Source organism: Macaca nemestrina, chromosome 1 (genome assembly GCF_043159975.1).
Source record: "Macaca nemestrina isolate mMacNem1 chromosome 1, mMacNem.hap1, whole genome shotgun sequence".
NCBI lineage: Eukaryota > Metazoa > Chordata > Mammalia > Primates > Cercopithecidae > Macaca > Macaca nemestrina.
In genome coordinates, this window is record NC_092125.1 from 13,310,147 (window position 1) to 13,333,955 (window position 23,809).

The window sequence follows — 23,809 nt, forward strand, 5'->3', positions numbered from 1 at the left end:
TCTGTGTTGAATGGAAGAGGCGGACGCTGCGCTTGTGTTTGGTGCTTCTCCAACGGCGCTTGCTCTCCCCAGGGTCTGACACTGCCCACTACGCAGAGCCCTCGGTGGTAGTGCGGACACAGGGTATAACCCCCCACCGCTGAGAAACCCAGACCCTGCCGCGGTCGCAGCCTTGAGGGTCGTCCCGCCCCTCTGCCTTCCCTATTGGCTCGGCGGTTCCACGCGTCACGCCTGCGACGCCGGCGCTGTCCTCCCAGAGGAGGCGGGGCTTACACGCGCGAGGCCGAGCCAAGAGCGCACGCGCAGACGAGCGGGTCTGGGTCCGGACGAGGGGAGGGAGGGGGTGGTGTTCTCGGTTTCCTGGGTTACCTGAGCGGGCGGGGGTGGGGTGTGCGCGGCGGCGGCAGCAGCGGCGTCGGCTCGGGGTTCTCCTGGACAGGGGGAGTGCGCGGCGGCCGCAGCTGCCACAGAACAGGTAAAGGCCGCCGCCGGGCGCCGACGCTGCCGGCGGAGGGTTCCGGGTCCCGGCCCCTCTGCGTGGCTTGGAGGGGAGGCGGTTTGGGGCTGGTGGCAGTCAGCCTGGGCTGAGGGCCGGGGCCGCCGGGCTGAGGGCGCGAGGGCACTTGGCCTGACGCGCCAGCTCAGGGCGTCCTCTCTGGCTTCTGGGCTCTGGGACTTCTCCTCGCGGCGCCGGGCCGCCTTTGACAGCCGCCGAGCCGGGGGCGGGAGCTCGGCTGGGCCCCTCCGGGCCATTGCAGCGGCTACTGGGCACTAACTTTATTTCGCAGCGCGCGGGGGGCGAGGTCGAGCAGGCTGACGGCACTGTGTTGCTACCTTTATTTTATTTTTTGATCCTGTGCCGCTGCACTACTCAGCCCAGCTGGGCCCGGCTGTCAGGTTGACGATGGGAGTGGACGGTTTCCGCGCCACCACCCAGCCGGTCATTCCCCGCGCTCTTGTACTGCGGTGCTCGCCCACCTGTCACCTCCACCGTGCGCCTCGGTCCGCGCTTTCCTCCTGTCCGCGACACCCTTCGACTGGGCGAGAGCCTCTCTTCCCAGGGGATCCCCTGAGACATCTGCCGTCTGTCTCCGGCATCACCGGAGCCTGACTGAGATGCCCCTTCGCTTCTGATGGGTTAAATAAACTGGGAAATTACCCAAGAAGACCCCGGTGTAAAGCCCAACGAAGGGGTTGCTTAATGGTCCAGGGGATACAGAGGCTTTAAGAAACATTTCCTTAACGCTACTTTTTATCTGGTTAAACAAAACAACAAAACATCCCCGATACGCTCAGTAGACCATACACACCCAGCGACAGCCCTTGATAGTTAATGGGGTTTGTTTGAAGCAGATAGAAAATTTTAAGGGAGTCGAATTCTGTGTTGAATGCGTTCGTGTTGAATTTGGGCCAGTGTTTCCTTGAAGATCAAATGCAGGTTGCATTTTCCTATTGTTTGTTTAACAGATTAATAGGACAAACTGAATTAGACTTTTCTTCCTGATGATTCTTGGCTCTTCTGCGCTATCACTTTAAAATTCCATGCCTACCCTGTGCTAATAAAGATGTTGACTTTAAGCTTTCAATTTATAGATGTAGTTGATTAATATGGGGTATCTGTTTTAAAGAGCTTTGTTAAGTAGCCAACAACTCTTTTTCTGATAGCTCTTTGCTGTCATCCATATTGTTACTACAAAGATTGGAGAATTTGGAGAAGAGAGGGCATAAGGAAAAGTGAATTGCTGTAATTTAATTTACATGAAAATACTTCATAAACTATATAATTACATATATGTATTTAGTAAATATTTATTGAGCACCTACTGCGTGTTACTTTTCTAAGAAAATGTAAATATCCTCTCCTTCATGGAGCTTGTATTCTAGTGGGGACCTCAGATAATAAACAAATAAAATACGTGCTGTGTCAGATGGTGTTAAGTACTACAGAGAAAAAGCAGGGAAGAGGGAGGACAGGGAACGGGGAGAGGTTGGAATTTTAACTAGAGGCAGTCAGGGAAGGCTTCCTAGAGAAGATGACATTTGAGCCAAGACCAGAAGTAAGTGAGAGGTAATCCATGCACCTCTCTGAGGGAAGGATGTGCTAGCAGAGAGGAAGGCAGAAGGGCTCGCAGAAGCCCTGTGTGCTGGGCATGTTTGAGGACAGCAGAGAGGCTGATTTGGCTGTGGTGGAGAAAGCAAAGAGGAGTAGAAATAAAGTCAAAGAGGTTAGTGTGGTGGGAGATTAGACTGTGTAAGGCCTTGAAGGCCCTTTTAAGGACTTGAGTTTCTACTCTCAGTGAAAAGGGAGTCAACCCTTTGAGTAAAGAACCTTACCTTTTATTTATTTATTTATTTATTTTGATGTGTTTATTTTATTTTATTTTTTATACTTTATGTTCTAGGGTACATGTGCACAATGTGCAGGTTTGTTACATATGTATACATGTGCCATGTTGGTGTGCTGCACCCATTAACTCGTCATTTACATTAGATATATCTCCTAATGCTATCCCTCCCCACCCCACCTCACAACAGGCCCCAGTGTGTGATGTTCCTCTTCCTGTGTACAAGTGTTCTCATTATTCAGTTCCCATCTATGAGTGAGAACATGCGGTGTTTGGTTTTCTGTCCTTGCAATAGTTTGCTGAGAATGATGGTTTCCAGCTGCATCCATGTCCCTACAAAGGACATGAACTCTTCCTTTTTTATGGCTGCAGAGTATTCCATGGTATACATGTGCCACATTTTCTTAATCCAGTCTGTCATTGATGGACATTTGGGTTGGTTCCAAGTCTTTGCTATTGTGAATAGTGCCACAATAAACATATGTGTGCATGTGTCTTTACAGCAGCATGATTTATAATCCTTTGGGTATATACCCAGTAATGGGATGGCTGGGTCAAATGGTATTTCTAGTTCTAGATCCTTGAGGAATCGCCACACTGTCTTCCACAATGGTTGAACTAGTTTACAGTCCCACCAACAGTGTAAAAGTTCCTATTTCTCCACATCCTCTCCAGCACCTGTTATTTCCTGACTTTTTAATGATCGCCATTCTAACTGGTGTGAGATGGAATCCCATTGTGGTTTTGATATGCATTTCTCTGATGGCTAGTGATGATGAGCATTTTTTCATGTGTCTGTTGGCTGCATAAATGTCTTTTGAGAAGTGTCTGTTCATGTCCTTTGCCCACTTTTTGATGGGGTTGTTTTTTTTCTTGTAAATTTGTTTGAGTTCTTTCTAGGTTCTGGATATTAGCCCTTTGTCAGATGAGTAGATTGCAAAAATTTTCTCCCATTCTGTAGATTGTCTGTTCACTACTGCCCAAGGTAGTTTATAGATTCAATGCCATCCCCATTAAGCTATCAATGACTTTCTTCACAGAATTGGAAAAAACCACTTTAAAGTTCATATGGAACCAAAAAAGAGCCCGCATTGCCGAGACAATCCTAAGCCAAAAGAACAAAGCTGGAGGCATCATGCTACCTGACTTCAAACTATACTATAAGGCTACAGTAACCAAAACAGCATGGTACTGGGACCAAAACAGAGATATAGACCAATGGAACAGAACAGAGCCCTCAGAAATAGTACCACACATCTACAACCATCTGATCTTTGACAAACCTGACAAAAACAAGAAATGGGGAAAGGATTCCCTATTTAATAAATGGTGTTGGGAAAACTGGCTAGTCATAAGTAGAAAGCTGAAGCTGGATCCCTACCTTACACCTTATACAAAAATTAATTCAAGATGGATTAGAGACTTAAATGTTAGACCTAAAACCATAAAAACCCTAGAAGAAAACCTAGGCAATACCATTCAGGAAATAGGCATGGGCAAGGACTTCATGTCTAAAACACCAAAAGCAATGGCAACAAATGCCAAAATTGACAAATGGGATCTAACTAAACTTACCTTTTATTTTATTTTATTTTCGAGACAGGATCTCACTTTGTTTCCCAGGCTGCAGTGCAGTGGCATGATCACAGCCTACTGCAGCCTTGACTTCCCAGGCTCAGGTGATCTCACCTCAGCCTCTGAAGTAACTGGGACTTCAGGCACATATCACCCACCGTGCCTGGCTAATTTTTTGTAAAGATGGGGTTTCGCCATGTTGCCCAGGCTGGTCTCAAACTCCTGAGTTCAAGTGATCCATCCTCCTTGGTGTGTCAACATTCTGGGATTATAGGCATGAGCTACTGCACTCGGCCCCAGGCTTGCCTTTTAAAAATGATCATTCTGGTGGCTGGATGGAGAATAGACTTTGTTGTAGGGTAAGGGTTGAGCAGGAGCAGAAGCTGGGATACCAGTCCGGAACTGTTGCCGTAATCCAGGCCAGAGATAATGTAGCTTGGACCAGAGTGGAATTGGTGGAGGTGATGAGAGGTCATTGATTTCAGGGTAAATTGAGGGTAGAGGATAAAAGACTCCAAAATGTAGTTCCGAGCGAGTAGAAAGATGGGGTACTTGTGTACTGGATTAGGTTTATAAGAGGAGTGGGTTTAGTGGGGAGAAGGTTGGGAGTTGGTTAGAAGACAATAAAATTAGACATCCAAGTTTTTAAAGAAAAAAATTATTCAGTGATACTTGTTTAAGAATGGTAAGTAAGACTTTATTCAGGACCATCTCAGTAGATATAGAGACCTCTGCAGAGTGGGGCCCTGCAGTAGGGGAGAGAGACTGGGCTCAACTCCAAATACAGCATGGGAAAATGGGAATTTATAGCCAAAGAGCAGTGTGGGGATCCGTGGATGGAAAATTGCTAAAAGGAAACAACAGGGATAAGGGGGATTCTGGCTAAGCCGACCTAACGGGATTCTTGCTGAAGACAGGCCAGGGTGATCAGACATTACCTGGGGAATGGTGGAGGATGAGGAACCTGATCAGATATTTAGGATGATTAGATATCCAGGATGTTATGCTAAACAGACTTAGCAGGGTTCTTTGCTAATACTGGATTTTGCAGGGAAGTGCATAGATGGGCCTCACAGAAAATTCAAAAGCCTAAGTAAGTTCGGCCAAGCAAAGAATTTTTGTCAGAGCCGAGATTATTAGTAGTAAATGCGCTTTGTTTTGAAGAAACATTTTACATTACCTTGACTATACCAGGGGGTTAAAATTTTCACCCATAAACAGCCAACTTTGGTTTCATGATTATTTTCTTCTTAGTTCTTTTGGACCAACTTAGTCATTCTTTTCCCAAGTGTAATTTTATTTTTGTTTGATTGCACTCACATAATGTCTTTGTTAGTTTCAGTTGTAGAGAAAGTCATATAGTCCAGAATTTCAGAGTACCTTTTTGGTCTGTTGCTGTATTTAACTTGAACACCTTCATCTGATTAATCTTTTCCTGAATTATCTTTAGTTGCCGGCTTAAGTTCAATATTTTTTTTTTTTTTGAGACAGAGTCATTCTCTGGTTTCTCTTCATATTGTATAAATCTTTCACCTTTTACTAAAGATTTCTGTGGAGACAGAGTCCTGCTCTGTCACCTAGGCTGGAGTACAGAGGTGAGATCTTGGCTCACTGCAACCTTCACCTCCCGGGTTCAGCCAATTCTCCTGCCTCAGCTTCCAGAGTAGCTGAGACTACAGGCGTGTGCCACCACGCCCGGCTAATTTTTTGTATTTTTAGTAGAGGTGGGGTTTCATTGTGTTAGCCTGGATGGTCTCAATCTCCTGACTTCGTGATCTGCCCTCCTCGGCCGCCCACTGTGCTGGGATTACAGGCATGAGCCACTGTGCTGGACCAAGTTCAAGATTTTTAAGCCCTAAAATGTTATCAGGTGTGGCTTTACTTGGCCATTTGCAAAATTACAATGGAAATGACTCATTTTTAATACTTTGTAATGTCAAAAGACAAAATTACAACAAATTTAGCTTAAAGATCTTACTTCACTTTTATTTGCATTCTAGAATCAGGCAACACCTCATTCTATAAAATAGAACAAGTGTTCTGATGAGCCGAGCAGAAGTGGTTGGTTTTATGGTAGTCTTACCTTATCTTGAAGGGATGTGTGTGTGTGTGTGTGTGTGTGTGTGTGTGTTTTGAGATGGAGTCTTGCTGTGTTGCCCAGGCCAGAGTGCGGTGGTGTGATCTCAGCTCACTGCAAACTCTGGCTCCCAGGTCAAGCGATTCTCCTGCCTTAGCCTCCCAAGTAGCTGGGACTACAGGTGCCTGCCACCATGCCAGGCTAATTTTTGTAATTTTAGTGGAGATGTGGTTTCACCACGTTGCCCAGGCTGGTCTCAAACTCCTGACCTCAACTCATCTGTCCACCTTGGCCTCCCAAAGTGCTGGGATTACAGGCCTGAGCCACCGCACCCAGCCTTGGGGGGATATGTTCTAAGATCCCCAGTGGAAGCCTGAAATGGTGGATAGTACTGAATCCTATATACACTATAGAGCAGGATGGTATGAGACTTCATCATGCTACTCCGAACAGGGTGCAATTTGAAATTTTGAATTATTTCTGGAATTTTCCATTTAATATTTTCAGACCGCACTTGACCTCAGATAACTGAAACCTTGGAAAATGAATCTGTGGATAAAGGAGTACTACCATATAGACTGAAAAGGGGTGAGGAAAGCAGAAACAGAAAAGAAAAAGCAAATTGGTCATATGTCTAATTAAGGTTAAAGCAGATGGGACTTCTTTATGTCAGTCTTATCAGATCATATCATATCATATCAACTGGCATGTTTGGAATTTAACTACTAACTCCATCTCTCCTGATTGCTTGGAAGGTCAGATAAACAATTTAGTTTTGGCTTGGTGACGTGGAATTTCAGCATGAGTGACTCCATTTTTATTTGATCTGTTGGCCCTAGTGCAGGAGGAGCTCAGTCTAAACCAATGACCTCCTATAAATTTCATTTAACACTGATAAGTTAGTAATATGCAGGGATTAGCCTAATTCTTTTGTTTCAGTAAAGATGGCTTGAAATAAATGGGCCATCACATGTTAAATGGAGATCTTTTAAATCAAATTATATAGTATTTGTAGCAATAGAATTTGCCCCGTAAAACATGGATTAAAAAGTCTATCAGTCTCCGAAGCCAGGTGCTGTGGCTTGTGCCTATAGTCCCAGTTACTTGGGAGACTGAGGTGGGAGGATCATTTGAGCCCATTCGAGTCCAGCCTGGGCAACACAGCAACACGTCATCTCTCTTTTTTTTTTGAGATGGAGTCTCACTCTGTTGCCCAGGCTGGAGTGCAGTGGCCCAATCTCGGCACACTGCAAGCTCTGCCTCCTGGGTTCACGCCATTCTCCTGCCTCAGCCTCCCGAGTAGCTGGGACTACAGGTGCCCACCACCACGCCTGGCTAATTTTTTGTGTTTTTAGTAGAGATGGGGTTTCACCATGTTAGCCAGGATGATCTCAATCTCCTGACCTTGTGATCCGCCCCTCTTAGCCTCCCGAAGTGCTGGGATTACAGGCGTGAGCCACTGTGCCCGGCCAACATGTCATCTCTAAACAAACAAAACATATGTATGTATATATCAGTCTCCTGGAATTTAAAGTCTGCACTTTAAGAACCAGGAAATAAGCTAATTTTTAAAAATGGATTTTCAACCTAAATATATCTTTAAAATGCGTAAAAATCTGTCAGATTAATAGCTAATTATAAACTGATCTTGGAGTCTTTGAGGACACTGTATTGTCTTTGATATTGCTTTCTTTTGCTGCTGCATCTCACCAGTATTTGGCTTTGTACCTCTTAATCCCCTGGCTTTATTTACAGTAATGAGAGAGGTCCGATATGTTTGGAAATGTTGAAGGCTTTCCAGGTGTAACTGCTGAAAAACAAAAGTCTTACCTAATAACATGAAAGATTAATGTTTAAAATTGATCATCTTAATCAAGAAAGGAATCAAATAATTTTCAAAAGGCTAGTCATTTGTTCCATTCAAATATGATTCTTTGAAATTAAAACACAAAATGGATGAGGACACAGGAGAGCTTTTCACTATTTTAACTGAATGGAAGAAATAAATGAACACTAAGGTAGAGTACTACACATATTAGAAATGTTTATAAAACTAATGCCACTCATCTTTAAAAAGCAGTGTTTATGTAACATTACTACTTAGCAATAACAAAAAATGAACTTTAGATCACACAACAACATGGATAAATCTCTAAATAATTACACAGCATGAAAAAAGCCAGACCAAAAAGAAAAAAAAAAAAAAAGTACATACTGCATTGTTCCATCTATAAAATTCTAGAAAATGCCTATTAATCTATAATGGCAGAAGGCAGATCAGTGCTGGCCTGGAGATCAGGTACAGAGGGAAGGGGCGGGAAAGAGGGAGAACAGTAGAGTACTAGGAATCTTCAGGGGGTACTAGATATGTTTGCTATCTTGATTTGATGATGGTTTCATGGGTGTACACATATGTTGAAACGTATCAAATTATGCACTTTAAATATGTGGTTTGTTACATGTCAGTTATACCTTAGTAAAGTCTAAAAGTGGCTTGACCATGAAAAGACATGGAGAAATCTTCAGTGCATATCACTAAGTGAAAAAAGGCAACCTGAAAAGTCTGCATACTTTATGATTACAAGTATATGGCATTCTGGGAAAGGCAAAACTATGGAGACAGTAAAAAGATTAGTGGTGAAGAGAAGGAGGGATGAATAGGCAGAGCACTGAAGATTTTTCGGGCAGTGAAACTATTCTATAGATACCACAGTGGTGGCTACATGTCATTGTACATTTGTCGAAACCCATAGAATATACAACATCAAGAGTGAATCCTAATGTAAACTGTGGACTTTGGGTGATAATGACCTGTCAGTGTAGGTTCATTGATTATAACAAATGTACCAGTTTAGGAGTGCTGTCCATAGTTGGGGAGGCTGTACATGTGTGAGAGCAGGGTATACATGGAAACTCTGTACTTCCCACTCTATTTTGCTGTGAACCTAAAACTCTTCTAAAAAATAAAGTCTTTTTTAAAAAAGAGGATAGAAGATTTTTTCCAGAAACCTGAAGAATTGCATATTTTACATTTTAAAATGGGGGGAGAGGAGGGTAAAGTCAAGAAACTATATATTGAAAATCTTGACACTGATTCCTAGAAAAGCTATAGACCAGCTTGCCAAGTGCTTAGTGATTTGTAATTAGAAAAGAAAGCACTGGTTGCTAAGACCCAGAATTTGTTTAAGAACAAGTCATATTAAGGTAACTTCATGCTTACTTATGCCAAATATATAATAGTATTTTTATGATAATCTTTGTATAGTACTTTATAACTTACAGAGTACATTCCCATTTATTATTTTATTTAACCCTCACAACATCCCTTTCAATTAGTGTAAGATGAGAAAGACCTCAACAGTAATAATCCCAGGAAGGCACAAAGGGGGCAGATGTGAGAGATTTTAGAAAGGCCTCGTGTAGTTATGGATAAAGGAGAGGGAGGAATCAAAGCAGGCTTTAAGGATTCTAGATTGTCTGAGGGTGAATGGTGATGCAGATAATTCCTCATAATTTAAGAAATACGGGTGGAGGAGTGGATTTGGAGATGTGAAATCCATCGGTTTTCTTCAATTTGGTGGAATTAGCTGTTTTATTTCCTTTATTGAAACTGAGTCAGATATAAATAAGAAAAAAAAGGCCTGGTGTTCAGGAGAGAAGCCTAAAACCCAATAAAACAATTTTCATTTATTCACTAAATATATTCTTTCAAATCCTTTCGGTAATGTAGGGAGGTTAGTGGGTGGAGCTTGAGGAAGTAGATGTGATCATTGGAAAGGTTAGTTTGTTTTAAGGATGGAGAAGCCAAGAACACTTTAGTGGATTGAGGGAAACGGACCATTGAAGAGGAAGAAAATTGAAGTCACAAGAGATAGAAGATAATTGATCAAATGTAACCAGAGGAAATGGAAGAGTCAGGTCCAAGAGGACAAATGAAAGAGTTACCCTGAAGAAGAGGAATGATGTATCTTTTTGTTTAAAAACGAAAAGGAAATAGTGGGTAGATATAGATATAAGTTAGTATCCAGGATGGCATCTCTTTTCTCTGTGAAGTAAGATTATCTGCTGAGATTGAGAAGGAAGAACATGGGTTGGAGTATGCTTGAGGGCAAAAGAAAAGTTACTATTGAGATTGGAAAAGGGACTTAACTAGGGGCATGTGACCTCCTTGCTGAATCATGATGAATACCCTTCCAAGGCTTGAAATCACAAATGTACAGAGGCCAACAGGATGGTGAAGCAGTGTTCTCCAGCAGCCTGCCTGCTCCCACTCCCCTTCCCTGTCCCCCATAACAATGCAGAAAACAAATAGACTGAACCTGGACCACTCCCCTTCCCCACCCCCCATAACAATGCAGAAAACAAGGAGACTGAACCTGGTTTGAGATTGGAAGGGAAGATGTAATGGAAAACTTGAGTAGGGGGTAGTGGGAAGTCAAGGAATAGAGAGTGGTAATGAGGCTGCTAATTGAAGGGAACCCTACTTATTAAAGAACAAAGCCAAGCCAAGACAAGGCTGGTAAACGTGGATAATGAAGAGGATGAAGAATCTAAATGAGTAAAGGGCAGGATTAATGGAAATAAAAGAGTACTAGAGATGGAAAAATTGGCACATATGATGTGAGAATTCTCAATTTAAGATTCTGGAGTTAGAACAGTTTCAGGTGATGATAAGGGCCAAAGAATGACCAGTGATGGGTGGATAGCCAAGATTAATAGTGCTAATTATAACAATATTAATAAAAGCTACTATTCATTGAACACTGTGTAGTAGTCACTATACTAAATATTTTCCATAGGTTATTATGCTTCTGTTTCACATATTAGTATCAACATTTTACAGATGAGGAAACTGGGGGTCAGTGAGATTAAATAACTTTTCCCAAGGCACACAGCTAGGAAGTACCTGTGTCTTTCTGAGTCCTTCTAGCTTTGAAGCACTTATGCCTGACTACTAAACCAGGCTAGCCTTCTGCAAAGTAGGGGTCATTGAAGAAGAAAAAGGCAAAGAGCTTTAAGTCCTGTGTGTCGGGATTAATTGTTCTTATGGATAATGAAGTCTTCAGAATATATAGCTCCTGTATGGAAAGGAAGATAGTAATATGACAACATTCCCAGTAAATGGAGATGGCTGACTCAAAGGTCAGTAGGTGACAACTATAAATATAGCTATAATATAATCTTAAAAGTGGATAAAATCAAATAATAATGACTTACAAGTCATCTTGGGAAACTAGGAGAATACTGACTTGTCTTCCTGGCCCCCAATGTGATGCATATGAAAATATTAACCATTCATTTCTTAACCCTCTGTTCTCTCTTGACTTGTGAAATTTTATGTATATATATGTGTGTGTGTGTATAATTACATGTTTATTTGTGTATATATATTTACGTGTGTGTGTATATATATATACCTGTGGGCACGTGCACGCGTGTGTGCCGCGCACACACACACACACCTCTTTTTTGGTTTTCCTCCTACCCCTCTAACCACTCCTTCTGAGTCTCCTTGGCTGGATTCTTCTTTGCCAGCTCCTTCATGTTGGTGAGCCTCTAGATTCTCTCCTCCTCCTCACTTCTCTTCCTTTGTGCTTTCCTTTGATGATCTCATCTATTTCTAAGGTTTCATATACCATCTATATGTTAATGTCTTTTGAATGTTCATCTAGAGATGAATCTAGAACTTTCTTCAAATCCCAAGATCCTTATATAGGAAGATGTACCCAGAAGAAATAGCCCATGATATTTCAGGGCAATATCATGTGACTAGAAAAAAACATCTTAGGCTAGTAATCTCCACTCATGCCCATCTAGTTCAGGGCTCAGTTCACTTATTCTGAACATCCACAACCCATTTCTAAGGTGATAGCTTCTCTGGTTACTTATCACTGGTATGACCAAACATCTTGATTTGCCTAAGATGGGTCTGGTTTATGCTTATTGTTCGAGACCAACCTGGCCAACTTGGTGAAACCCTGTCTCTACTAAAAATACAAAAAATTAGCTAGGTGTGGTGATGCACACCTGTAATCCCAGCTACTGAGGAGGCGGAGGCGCAAGAATCGCTTGAACCTAGGAGGTGGAGGCTGCAGTGAGCCGAGATTGCACCACTGCACTCCAGCCTGGGCAACAAGAGTGAGATTACATCTCAAAAAAAAAAAAAAAAAAAAAAAAAAAAAATCAGTGTATCCTGTGTGACTTGTAAGAGCTGCTTAAATCCATTAGCTCACTTTTATCCTACTTTTCATATTTGAGTGTCTAGACTTCATGGCACGTTTACTGTATTATGACTTAGAGTTTATTCAAGATTAAAATCTTTTGCCATTTCCTGAATTTCTGCTTAATGATGCTTCCAAAGACAGTAATACTGATAATTATTCTTGAAATATTTCTCTATTAGCCTTATTTAAACATTTTGGAGACTGTTTCTAAAGTCATTTGTTCCACATTACTGAAATATATTTATTTTCTCTTCACCTTATTTTTTTAAAAATAGAACCCAGTAAGGCAGTTTTGATAAAACCTGATTATGCACAGTTTAAGGAAACATTCAAGATGTATAATTTTAATCTTAAATTAATCTTGATACTTACTACATTTTCTGAATGTTGTATTCTCATAAAAGTTCACAACCCAAAGAGGTCTTTAGAGATCATCTAGTTTTTGTTTTTTAAATCTCTGTAAAAATAATGGGCATCAGAAAGGTTAAGCACCTTGCCTGAGATCCTAAAGAGAACAAGGCAAAACAGAAAACTGAGAATCTCTTGACTTTTAGTCTACTATTCTTTCTGTTATACTACCAACCTTTTGAAAATTTTAATGTATTTTAAGAAAGTGATCTCATAACCAAAAGATGCCTGTGCATCATAGAAACCCAAAGTGTTTGGTTTTCAATATGTAATTTGCTTATTTTAACCCTTTAACTTTAACCTTTTTTTCTTCACACAAGTCTACATTTAGACCACAGTGATAGAAACTACCCAGTATTTACTGATAGAAACTACCCAGTGTGGTAGGAAAAAAAATTATGTGGGTGGAATTTGAAATGCCCTTGCTCAGAAAATATTTATATGTATTCCTTTCTTATTTGTGTTCTGTGCCCTGCTCCCCTAACTATCCATCTCCACACATGATTATAGAACAATACATTCAGCCACCGGATCTCAGTTTGAACTTGTGGTTATCTTTCTTGGTGTGAAACGTTTTACAACAGTAAACACATTTTTCTGTAATTGACTGCCTCAATTATTATTTTTCTTTCTTTTGAAGGGAAACTAATTTTTTGTGTGTCTTAAGAATTATGAAATAAGAGGGAACGTGCTATCTATACATGCAAGGTATATTTAAAGCTTATAAATATCTGTGTTCAGTATGTCTAAAACTTATTTTGCAGAATCTTCTAAAACTTATTTTGCAGAATCTTTAACCTTATGCAAAATATATATGAAAAAAGTTTATTATTGTAGTACAGCTACATAAATGATTTTCATTATTTTCATTTCACATTTAGGATAAGGCTCCAAGCTGTGGTTTTGGCATTCCTCAGGAGGTGTGGAAAACCATTATGCTTATAATTGATTTTCAAGAACGTTTAAACTGTGTGCTCTGAATTATAATCTTTAGCATAGTATGAATAAGCATCCAAAATTTTATTGCTGAAGGTTTTGGTTTTAATATGAAAAATGTTTGGTGAGGTTTTTCAGTGTTTCAGTAGTGCCTTAAATGCTTATTGTGGAATAGAGAAAGGCTTTTGTAAATGTGTCTATTCGTTTCTCACAGCCTTAGCTGTGGGAAGATTTCCTAAAGGTATTTGAATACTAAAATGTTTTCTATCAAAGTTAGTATTAAATGAATTGGTGTTTATTTATTGAACTCTTATATCTGTGGTACTGCGTTAGATGCTAATATTTTTCTGATCAAATAAGATCTGGTTTCCTTTCTTAAGAAAAGTATAATCTAGTTTTAAAAGAAACAATACAATACAGTGTGATGAGTGATAAGATAGAGGCATGTGGAAAAGTAATTAATTGGGAATTAATGGGAATTTCCATAGCAACATGATAAATTAATTGAGAAAGTGTATACCCTTTGAAGGAAGTCCAGGGTGGTACAACGCGTTATGTGTTGGGAGTTTGGAGAGGCTAAATTGTGGCAGGTATTGCGTACTTTGATAATACGCAGTTGGGATCTTCTTCCCTATGAATTGGAGTGACGTTTGTCATTCCAAGGGATATGAGTGACATTTTTAGTGGTTGTATATTTAGGTTAGACAAAAAGTAGACCAGACAAGGTGATCAAGTAGGAGGTTGTTAGTATTGCAAGTAAGAGAGGAGTTGAAGGTCTAAGGATGCTTAGGTGTAAGATTAGAAGGGAAGGACCAGATTCAAGGTGATGATGATAATATCAAATAACTATTGATCTTCCTGCAATCTGCAGGCACTGTGCTATGCATTTTACATGAGTTATCTCATTTAATGTTGATATTCACAACAACTGCAGGTACTCTTATGAACTCAGTTGTATAGATGAGAAACTGAAGCTTAGAAAGAGGAAGTCAAGTACGCAAGGTCATAGAGCAGCAGATGCAGAGGTGAACCAGTAAGCAGTCAAGTGGGAGAATTGACTAGGCGCTAGATGAAGTGCTGTTCTGGTTTCTCACCTCAGTGACTGGGTAGAGACCATTAACTGAAAGAGGAATGAAGAAGGAAGAGCTGGCTTATTGGAGAGAAAAATCAATGTTTGCTTTGGAGAATAGAAATTTGTATATAGAATACAAAGGGATTGCATGAGTCTGAATCCTGGCTCTGACACTTAGTAACTCTGCGACTTTGAGCAATGACCTAACCTTACTGTGCTTCAGTTTCCAATATGTGTCACCCAGGGGTAATAATTACTTAGGAGATTGTTTGGAGGAGTAAACTAACTACTTACCTAGAATGCTTACAGTAGTGCCTGATGTGTAGTAATAAATCACTGTAGGTGTTAGCCAGGTTATCATCATCATCATGCTATAAAAATCCAAAGGTCTGTTTTGAGGAGGGATGAAGTAGTCAGCGTAAAACATTTAGCACATTCCTTCTAACAGGGATAGAAAGCCGGGGAGATGATTTACCTGGATGAACCTTCATAGTTCCTTTAAATGCTGTCTCTCTCTCTCTAACTACAATGTCTCAGAATTTCCACCCTTTTTTGGTGCTCAGGGCCGAACACAGGTTCTTCCTGAGTTCTATACCTGGTTGCCGAATTTGTTTTTAGGAAAAATGAACTACCTGTTGAAAGGTTTAAGTTTGGTGCATTTTAGTGTGACTTCCTCTGAATTTCTATTAAAATTTTGCCTGGCTGCCCTGTGCCTGAGTTTCCGTTATTTCCTGCCCAGCTTGTCCTGCAACGAGCCAGAGTAACCTCTCCTCCCTAGGTCAGCCCCAGGTTTCAAGGCAGCTGGAATGGCGTGTTAACCAAGATTTCACGGGCTTGGGGAGAGGGGCAGGGAAATAGGGAAATAGGCAGTGTTGTTTCTTGACACCCTGAAATACGGAAAAATAATAGGTACACTTTTCTGGGCCATTGCTTTCTTAGATTTCCATTCTTCCCCCAGAACTGCTGCTCCACTGCTGCTGTACATGTTTTTTTTTTTTTTTTTTTTAGTTTTCTTTACAAAATTCTACATAAATTGGATATATTTCATTAAACACATTTTTCTACTTTAACTTAGCCTAAATGCATAATACAGAATAAATATAGGAACAGCACAACCATTTATTTCCATATTCACTAGTTAAGGATTATTATATTCCCACATTTTAAATACAGAACATCTAGTTCAGAGCCAACTCTTACCCCTCTGACGCTGAAATTTCTGATGCTGTTTAGAGCTGAAGGTGTTACTTTTTGTTAAAATGTAAATACTTCTTTTCAAGAGGAACAACATTTTTTTTTCCAAGTCATTTACTTTTTGGTATAAATGTACAGTGTAGAAACATGGAAAAAGATAACAAAGCTGTAAAACACCTGGAGAAGTTTGGGGAGGGGCAAGAAGTTTGTGGTGCTTGGAGGCCTGCTTGGGAGTTGGCACTAAGTACAGCTGTAATTAGTCCTGTCCACAGGGAAAACTGTCTAATTACAGTTGTAAGTTGTGCCAGACCTAATCACTAAAATGCTCTGAAAGATAGAATTCTGAAAGATATAGTTTGGTTGTGAGTAGTCTGTCAAAAATTGCATGCAATATTAGGAAAAACATTGGATAGGAATCTGCAGACGTAGCTGTTAAGTCCTCTGACTTTTGGGAAATCTCTTAACCTCTGTCTGCCTTAGTTTATCTGTAAAATTTTGAGGGAGGTGATATGGTCATTAACCCAGAGGTCGTTTAACTCTCTGAATGTTGATTGTAGAATGGATTCTCATTTTAAAATAATTTATTAAATGCGAACTCTGGCAGTTTCCTTTATTGTCAGTCAGCTTGTCACTTACCTCAGTCTTAGTTGAAAAAATTTGTTTTGAGTATGGCAGTTACATCTTACATATGTCTGTGTTCCAGAGGCTCATTTCTAAGATGGTTGTTTAGAATGTTTAGAATGCATAAGATTTGCCCTTACAGACAAAATAAACTACAGTATACCTGAGTGTTGCATTGTGAGACTTCCCCGGGAAAAAGGTCTGGCAAAGTGCTGAGATTACCTCAACAAGTGTAACTGGCTTACTGTTTGCCTTACGTGCTGCTATCCTACTTTTGGAGCCCTTTCCCCAGATCGTTGGAGCTACCACAAATGGCTTGGAGGTACAGGAATCTCTTCTCCCTCCCTGACAGGCAGGGTGCTGGGGGAGAACGGGGCAAAATATATCGCTAGCAATTCAAGTTGGAACTCTGAATTCATTTTCCAATTGAGGTATGAGTTGTTACTAAGATTCTGTAGGGTCTGTAGTTAAAGCCTTAATAGCATTTCCTTCCTGAAGCTGTCCCAATGTTAGTATCTACGGAACTGGAGACCACAATCCTAACTTCCTAAGAATACATGACATCTTAACTTCTAGTCAGATGCTCCTTAATGCACTATTCAGAGAAGCAAGTTCAGTGGTTGTCAAGAAGGGCCTGGGCTCTAAACAACTGCTGTCACTTCTTTTAAAGTTAATAGATTCAGTGAAAGTTGAACATACCCCCAAGTATGGTGAATGAATAGTCAGTAAATATGGGATCATGATTTGTCTTATGAAAGATTTCAGTTTGTGAAACCATTCGTATTATTGTTAAAGTGGTTTTCATGAATTTTCTTATGCAGTTATTTAATTTAGAACTTTAAGTGTCATATCTTTCCCTGATCTGCATTTTAAATTCCAAGAGGAATTTGATCACACAAAGCCCATTACATATTTTAATTTCCCTTATTTAGTGAGTACCAGCTTTTGCTTCAGTATTCTTGAGAGTGTATTTATTATACACTACAAAATAGATTATAAAGATTTTTATATTAATAAAAGTAAACATATAAAAATAAATTCCTAATGAACTTTCTGTTTTGTCTTTAGTTAGGAATCATTCTTTTTTTTCCAATAAACATTTTATTTTTAATTTTTATTATTTTTAGTTTTTCCATAAGTTATTGGGGTACAGGTGGTATTTGGTTACATGAATAAGTTATTTAGTGGTGATTTGTGAGATTTGGGTGTACCTATCACCCAAGCAGTATACACTGTACCATATTTGTAGTCTTTTAATCCCTTGCTCCCCTCCCTTTCTTCCCCCCAAGTCCTCAAAGTCCATTGTGTCATTCTGTGCCTTGGCGTCCTCATAGCTTAGCTCCCACATATCAGTGAGAACATACGATGTTTGGTTTTCCATTCCCAAGTTACTTCACTTAGAATAATAGTCTCCAGTCTCATCCAGGTCACTGCAAATGCTGTTAATTCATTCCTTTTTATGGCTGCGTAGTATTCCATCATACATATATGTACATACATACATACACACACACATACATATATATACCTACCACAGTTTCTTTATCCACTTGTTGATCGATGGGCATTTGGGTTGGTTCCATGATTTTGCAATTGTGAATTGTGCAGCTGTAAATGTGTAAGTATCTTTTTTGAATAATGACTTCTTTTCCTCTGAGTAGATACCCAGTAGTAGGATTGCTGGATCCAATGGTAGTTCTACTTTTAGTTCTTTAAGGAATCTCCATATTGTTTTCCATAGAGGCCATACTAGTTTACATTCCCACCAGCAGTGCAAAAGTGTTCCCTGTTCACCACATCCACGCCAACATCTACTGTTTTTGGATTTTTTGATTATGGCCATTCTTGCAGGAGTGAGATGGTATCACATTGTGGTTTTGATTTGTATTTCCCTGATCATTAGTGATGTTGAGCATTTTTTCATGTGTTTGTTGGCCATTTATATATCTTCTTTTGAGAACTGTCTATTCATGTCCTTAGCCCACTTCTTGATGGGATTATTTTTTTCTTACTGATTTGTTTGAGTTTGTTGTAGATTCTGGATATTAGTCCTTTGTCAGATGTATAGATTTTGAAGATTTTCTCCCAATTCTGTGGCTTGTTTACTCTGCTGACTGTTCCTTTTGCCATGCAAAAGCTCTTTAGTTTAATTAGGTCCCAGCTATTTATCTTTGTTGTTATTGCATTTACTTTTGGGTTCTTGATTATGAAATCCTTGCCTAAGCCAATGTCTAGAAGAGTTTTTCCAATGTTATCTTCTAGAATTTTTACACTTTCAGGTCTTAGGTTTAAGTCCTTAGTACATGTGTAGTTGATTTTTGTGTAAGGTGAGAGATGAGGATCCAGTGTCATTCTCCTACGGGTGGCTAGCCAATTATTCCCATTTGTTGAAAAGAATGTCCTTTCCCCACTTTATGTTTTTGTTGGCTTTGTCAAAGATCAGTTAGCTGTAAGTATTTGGGTTTATTTCTGGGTTCTCTATTGTGTTCCATTGGTCTATGTGCCTATTTTTATATCATTACCACACTATTTTGGTGACTATGGCCTTACAGTATAGTTTGAAATCAGGTAATGTGATGCCTTCAGATTTGTTCTTTTTGCTTAGTCTTGCTTTGGCTATGTGGGCTCTTTTTTGGTTCCATATGAATTTTAGAACTTTTTTTCTAATTCTGTGAAGAATGGTAGTGGTATTTTGATGGGGATTGTATTGAATTTGTAGATTGCTTTTGGCAATAGTATAGTCATTTTCACAATATTGATTCTACCCTTCCATGAGCATGGGATGTGTTTCCATTTGTTTGTGTCATCTGTGATTTCTTTGAGCAGTGTTTTGTAGTTTTCCTTGTAGAGGTCTTTCAATTCCTTTGTTAGGTGTATTCCTAAGTTTTTTTTTTTTTTTTTTTTGAGCTATTGTAAAAGGGGTTGAGTTCTTTATTTGATTCTCCACTTGTTTGCTGTTGGTGTATAGAAGAGCTACTGACTTGTGTACATTAATCTTGTATCCAGAAACTTTGTTGAATTCTTTTATTGGTTGCATGAGCTTTCTAGAAGAGTCCTTAGGGTTTTCAAGGTAAACAATCATATTGTCAGCAAACAGTGAAAGTTTGACTGCCTCTTTACTGATTTTGATGCTCGTTGTTTCTTTCTCTTTTCCTGCTGCTCTGGCTAGGACTTCCAGTACTGTGTTAAGGAGGAATGGTGAAAGTGGGCATCCCTGTCTTGTTTTAATTCTCAGAGGGAATGCTTTCAACTTTTCCCCATACAGTATTATGTTGGCTGTGGGTTTGTCATAGATGGCTTTTAAAGATGGCTTTTATTACATTAAGGTACGACCCTTGTATGCCGATTTTGCTGAGAATTTTCATAAAGGATGCTGGATTTTGTTGAATGCTTTTTCTGCATCTATTGAGATGATCATGTGATTTTTGTTTTTAATTCTGTTTATGTGGTGTATCACATTTATTGACTTACGTATGTTAAACCATTCCTGCATCCCTGGTGTGAAACCCACTTGATCATGGTGGATTATCTTTTTGATATATTGTTGGATTCTGTTAGCTAGTATTTTGTTAAAGATTTTAGCATCTGTGTTCATCAAGGATATTGGTCTGTACTTTTCTTTTTTGGTTATGTCCTTTCCTGGTTTTGGTATTAAGGTGATGCTGGCTTCATATAATGAATTAGGGAGGATTCCCTCTTTCTCTGTCTTGTGGAATAGTGTCAAAAGGATTGGTACCAATTCTTCTTTAAATGTCTGGTAGAATTCTGCCTTGAATCTGTCTGGTCCTGGACTTTTTTTTTAGTGGTAATTATTAAATTACCATTTCAATCTAGCTGGGTCTGTTCAGGGTATCTAATTCTTCCTGATTTAAGCTAGGAGGGTTGTAGTTTTCCAGGAATGTATCCATCTCTTCTAGACTTTCTAGTTTATGTCTGTAAATGTATTCACAGTAGCCTCGAATGATCCTTTGTATTTCAGTGGTATCAGTTATAATATCTCCCGTTTCATTTCTTAATGAAGTTATTTGGATTTTCTCTCTTCTTTTCTTGGTTAATCTTGCTAATGGTCTATCAATTTTATTTATCTTCTCAAAGAACCAGCTTTTTGTTTCATTTATCTTTTGTATTTTTTGTTTGTTTGTTTCAATTTGATTTAGTTCTGCTCTGATCTCGGTTATTTCCTTTCCTCTGCTGGGTTTGGATTTGCTTTGTTCTAGTTTCTCTAGTTCCTTGAGGTGTGACCTTAGATTGTGCTCATTCAGACTTTTTGATGTAGGCATTTAGAACTGTGAACTTTCCTCTTAGCACCACTTTTCCTCTATCACAGAGGTTTTGATAGGTTTTGTCATTATCGTCATTCAGTTTGAAGAATTTTTAAATTTCCGTCTTGATTTCGTTTTTGACCCAATGCTCATTCAGGAGCAAGTTATTTAATTTCCTTCCATGTGTTTGCCTGGTTTTGAAGCTTCCTTTTGGAGTTGATTTCCAGTTTTATGCTGCTGTGGTCTGAGAGAGTGCTTGATATAATTTCAGTTTTCTTAAATTTATCGAGACTCGCTTTGTTGCCTGTCATATGATCTATCTTGGAGAAAGTTCCAAGTACTGTTGAATAGAATGTATATTCTGCAGTTGTTGTATGAAATGTCTGTTTATATCTGTCAAGTCCATTTGTTCCAAGGTATAGTTTAAATTCATTGTTTCTTTGTTGACTTTCTGTCTTGATGACCTGTCTGGTGCTGTCAGTGGAGTATTGAAGTCCCCCACTATTATTGTGTTGCTGTCTATCTCATTTCTTAGGTCTATTAGTAATTGTTTTATAAATTTGGGAGCTCCAGTGTTAGGTGCATAAATGTTTAGGATTGTGATATCTTCCTGTTGGACAAGGCCTTTTACCATTATATAATGTCCCTGTTTGTCTCTTTTAACTGCTGTTGCTTTAAAATTTGTTTTGTCTAATATAAGAATACCCTGCTAGCTTTTGGTGTCCATTTGCATGAAATGCCTTTTCCCACCCCTTTACCTTATGTGAGTCCTTATGTGTTAGGTGAGTCTCCTGAAGGCAATAGATGGTTGGTGAATTCTTATCCATTCTGTGGTTCTGTATCTTTTAAGTGGAGCATTTAGGCCATTTACATTCAATGTTAGCATTGAAATGTGAGGTATGTTTGCATTCATCATGCTCCTTGCTGCCTGTGTACTTTTTGTTGTTGTTGTTGTTTTGTTTTTGCTTTTTAACTTGCATTTTTGTTTTATAGGTCCTGTGTGATTTATGCTTTAAAGAGGTTCTGCTTTGATGTGTTTCCAGGATTTGTTTCAAGACTTGGAGCTCCTCGGGCGCGGTGGCTCAAGCCTGTAATCCCAGCACTTTGGGAGGCCGAGACGGGCGGATCACGAGGTCAGGAGATCAAGACCATCCTGGCTAACACAGTGAAACCCCGTCTCTACTAAAAATACAAAAAATTAGCCGGGTGTGGTGGCGGGCGCCTGTAGTCCCAGCTACTCGGAGGCTGAGGCGGGAGAATGGCGTGAACCCGGGAGGCGGAGCTTGCAGTGAGCCGAGATCGCGCCACTGCACTCCAGCCTGGGAGACACAGCGAGACTCCGTCTCAAAAAAAAAAAAAAAAAAAAAAAAAAAAAAAAAAGACTTGGAGCTCCTTTTAGCAGTTCTTCTAGTGGTGGCTTGGTGATGACGAATTCTCTCAGCATTTGTTTGTCTGAAAACGACTGTATCTTTCCTTCATATATGATGCTTAATTTTGCTGGATACAAAATTCTTAGCTGATAATTGTTTTGTTTGAAGAGGCTGGAGATAGGGCCCCAATCTCTTCTAGCTTATAGGGTTTCTGCTGAGAAATCTGCTGTTAATCTCATAGGTTTTCCTTTATAGGCTACCTGGTGCTTCTGTTTCACAGCTCTTAAAATTCTTTCCTTTGTCTTTTTTTTTTTTTTTTTTTTGAGATGGAGTCTCACTCTGTCACCCAGGCTGGAGTGCAGTGGCCGGATCTCAGCTCACTGCAAGCTCCGCTCCCCAGGTTTATGCCATTCTCCTGCCTCAGCCTCCCAAGTAGCTGGGACTACAGGCGCCCGCCACCTCGCCCGGCTAGTTTTTTTTTGTTTTTTTTTGTATTTTTTAGTAGAGACGGGGTTTCACTGTGTTAGCTAGGATGGTCTCGATCTCCTGACCTCATGATCCGCCTGTCTCGGCCTCCCAAAGTGCTGGGATTACAGGCTTCAGCCACCGTGCCCAGCCTCTTTCCTTCATCTTAACTTTGGATAACCTGATGACAATGTGCCTATTCGAAGACCTTTTTGCGATGAATTTCCCAGGTGATCTTTATGCTTCTGTATTTGGATGTCCATGTCTCTAGCAAGGCCAGGGAAGTTTCCCCCAATATGTTTTTGAAGCTTTTAGAATTCTCTTCTTCCTCAGGAACACTGATTATTCTTAGGTGTGGTCATTTAACAGAATCCCAGATTTCTTGGAGGCTTTGTTCATGTTTTCTTATTCTTTTTTCTTTGTCTTTTTTGGATTGGGTTAATTCAAAGACCTTGTCTTCGAGCTCTGAATTTCTTTCTTCTACTTGTTTAGTTCTATTGCTGAGACTTTCCAGAGCATTTTGCATTTCTAAAAGTGTGTCCAAAGTTTCCTGAATTTTTTATTTTTTATTTTTTCTTTATGCTATCTATTCCCTTGAATATTTCTCCCTTCACCTCTTGTAACATTTTTTGGATTTCCTTGCATTGGACTTTGCCTTTCTCTGGTCCCTCCCTGATTAGCTTAATATCTACCCCCCGAATTCTTTTTCAGGTAAATCAGGGATTTCTTCTTGGTTTGGATCTATTGCTAGTGAGCTAGAGAAATTTTTGGGGGGTGTTGAAGAGCCTTGTTTTGTCATATTACCAGGGTTGGTTTTCTGGTTCCTTCTCATTTGGGTAGCCTCTGTCAGAGGGAAGGTCTAGGGCTGAAGACTGTTGTTCAGATTCTTTTATCCCACAGGGTGTTCCCTTGATGTAGTATGCTCCTCCTTTTTCTATGGATGTGGCTTCCTTTGAGTCGAACTGCAGTGATTGTTGTCTCTCTTCTGGGTCTAGCCACCCAGCAAGTCTACCTGGCTCCAGGCTGGTATTGGGGGTTGTCCACACAGAGTCCTGTGATGTGAACCGTCTGTGGGTCTCTCAGCCATGGATACCAGGGCCTGTTCTGGTGCAGGTGGTGGAGGGTGCAATGGACTCTGTGAGGGTCCTTAGCTTTGGTGGTTTAATGCTCTATTTTTGTGCTGGTTGGCCATGGTTTAATGCTGTTTTTGTGCTGGTTGGCCTCCTGCCAGGAGGTGGCGCTTTCCAGAAAGCATCAGCT

The 23,809-nt window shown here is 40.0% G+C and overlaps 1 protein-coding gene and 1 pseudogene across 1 annotated transcript in view; both read left to right on the forward strand.

The window, feature by feature from the left end:
• Positions 1–385: 385 nt before the first annotated feature.
• Positions 386–23,809, forward strand: part of LOC105474609 (lysosomal trafficking regulator) — a 200,414-nt gene continuing 176,990 nt past the window's right edge. Inside the window, exon 1 of the mRNA XM_071073958.1 lies at positions 386–475. The gene's annotated coding sequence lies outside the window, so the exon portion shown is untranslated. The remainder of the gene's footprint in view (positions 476–23,809) is intronic.
• LOC112425390 (U5 spliceosomal RNA) lies at positions 5,429–5,478 on the forward strand (annotated as a pseudogene).